Below are 2,980 nucleotides of genomic sequence, written 5' to 3' on the forward strand. Positions count from 1 at the left end.
TCAGCCTGTCCTCACAGGGAGATGCTCCAGTGCTCTTAGCAACTTTGTGGCCTCCTCTGGGCTTGTTCCCAAGTTTCATGTCCTTCTTATGCTGAGGCCACCAGAACTGTGTGCAGTAATGGGTGCTCACGAGAGCAGAGCAGAGGAGAAGAATCACCTCTTTTGACCTGTTGCCCACACTTCTTTTGTTGCAGCTCAGGTTCGATTGGCAAATATAAATCTAGATGCTTGCAGCTCAGGATTCGATTGGCAAATATAAATCTAGATGCAGAAATGGCAAAAGTCCTGAGATTGTGAATTCCTGGTCCAAGTCCAGCCAGCTCAGATGGAAGCTTTTTTAGCATTGGCCAACACCCAGACCTGACTGCACTTCTACCCTCTTTTCATCTTATTTCCTTCTGTTTAGACTGCTTCCCTGGAACAGGCTGCCTTTCTGTCAACATCCTGCCTAGGGCTGCCAAACCTACCTTTTCCATGGCTCTTCATGTCTATGCCTAGCTGTCCTGGGAACCAGGTCATGTGCCAAAGTTCCTTTGCCTCAAGAGCCCCACTCTTGTTTCTATCAACACCAACTTTCCTACAGCAAAACCCTAATCGTTCTCATTGTCCCAATTGTCCTCAATGAGTCTGTTTTATTTATGTCAGTTTGGAGTGTATTCACTATGTTTAGATATTTATTTTTTTATGGGGGGTGGGAGGATGGGAACAGATGGGAGATGTACTACTTGTGAGTATAAGATCAATGGCAACAGGTATTGAATAAGTTTAACAATGTGGGGAATATTTTTAGATGGGAAAACTTTCACACTGTTCAGCTTTAGTTAGACACCCTAAGAGCAAATCAGAATACATGAGAACAACTTGGTTCCCTGCTTGGTGTGGTGGTTCTCTGTAGGTTCAGAAAGTTTCCTATTGCCTGAGCAAGGTCAACAAGTGATGAATCAGTTCGGATCTGCTGCAGTTTCCCGCTTGGACCTTTCTGAGTAAATTGACTGCAGTTTTAGTTCATGTCCATAGCCTGAAAGACTTGAGATTTGGATTATTTAAATACAAGATGCAGAAAAATATATTAATTCCTTCTGAAAATTCAGAGTCTGTAACAACTTGCAGTTACTTAACAAGAAATCCAAGCCTGGTTAGAAGTGAGACCAGTGCAGAATTAGCTTAAATTTGGGGTCTATTTTTGTACTTTATTTTATTTTTTCCTACTTTAGGGATACAAAGTTTGGGCCCAGTGCTAACCTTTTGCTCTGCAATTTTGGCTTGAAGCTGTTCTCTCATTTCTTGTGTTGTTAAAACTTATGAATGTTAAGGCTTGAACAAAGTACAATATGGTGGTTTGTCTGACTTCTAGGGATGAACTGAACCTCTGTGATTGTGTCAAGTGTAACCTGTACCTAAAATGAAAGGTGTCTCTGAGGGTTATAGAGTCTCAAAAATGTGTGTCTCTGCACCCACATTTTTTACTGTTCTTTGTGCCCTTTGTTAATCTAATGTGTGAGACAAAAGGCAATTTTACTTGCTTAAAATGTGATAGGAGACACAGATGTTTCTTTCACATTGTAACAAAAACTGCAAAAACAGAAGAATGCCTTAAAGAGCTTAATTTGACACTTTTTAAACTTTATTTACTTAATTAGTCTCCCTCACCCTTTACATTTTGTCTTCAGTTTAGGCATGGATTGCTCGTTTCATTTTAATTTCTACTGCTGTTCATTTGCAATGAGTATGAACCTCTTTGCATGTGTTGGAAAATGTCTTTAAAATGTGTCAGACACTCTTGTGTATTAAATAATGTGCTTGTGAAAAGAGAATTCTGTCTAATACAGGATTTTTTTAGGCCCTGTAATTGATTTTAGATATGTGTTTTTCCTAGAGTAATTGCCTTGATATGTACTTGGAAGGAAAATTTCAGTCTCACAGTTGTCTCATCCTAGACCTTCCCACTGGGCCATTTACAGCAGATGAAGGAAGACATGATAATTTTTATACTAGCTGTCTTTTCAGCCTATTATAATTTAGGTGTTCCTATAAGCTAAATTAATTTACATTCTGGTGTGTTGGCCAGAAGAGCAATTTGTCATATGGGTTGCAGTGAGTGTGGCCAATTTTCCATACTGTTTCTCTCTCACACAAGCTTAAACTGCTGTCAAGATGCAGGGTAAGAACAGAAATGAAGTTTTGCACCTTGTCAAAGTCCCAAAATATACATTTGATAGTGTTTTGAAGGAAATCTACATCTGGAACGCAGCTGTGAAATAACAAGTAGAGGTATTGTCCTGCAAATGTGTCTGTGACTCTTCTGCTTTAATGCTCATTTGAGTGCTCAGGAGGGAAAGACAGTATTCAATGACCTCCCAGAAGACAAAGAGTTTGCTTTGTAATATGTAACAGGTCAGCTGGAAACATTACTACTGATTGTTTTGAAAATGAAATATATATACAGACTAAGAACATCTTTTTGTTTTGTGTTTGGGTTGTCATGTGCACAACTAGTGACTTTTAATCCAGCCATTGCTGTTTAGTTTGGAAGTGCTTACTGAAAATTTCATTGCCAGGAATTCTGAATGAAAGTCTTACCATATGGTGGGTTTCTGCATGATGGTTTTGGTGTTCCTACTCCTAGGAGCCGTCCTGATTCTGTCTGTAGTGCTAGAAATTTCTCTGTTGGTAGCTTGTGTTCCTTTGTTTCCTTTCACAACTTATCCACAAAATGCATTATCTTATAACAAATAGATCTGACAAATGGAAATCAGGCCTGGACCTGACATTTCCAAACAGCTTCATGTGCATTAATTCAAGGATTGGTTTAGGGTGATCTGAGAAAACAGGCCACAACCAATATTTCATCATTGTTGAGTTTAATGAACATTTGAGGAGTGTTTATCCTAGTTATACCACTTAGAAATACATATATTAAGTGCTTGAAGCCTATGGCAAATCTACCAGCATGATATATATATATGTGTGTGTGCGTGTG

Source organism: Acanthisitta chloris, unplaced genomic scaffold (assembly GCF_000695815.1).
Source record: "Acanthisitta chloris isolate BGI_N310 unplaced genomic scaffold, ASM69581v1 scaffold1929, whole genome shotgun sequence".
Lineage (NCBI taxonomy): Eukaryota > Metazoa > Chordata > Aves > Passeriformes > Acanthisittidae > Acanthisitta > Acanthisitta chloris.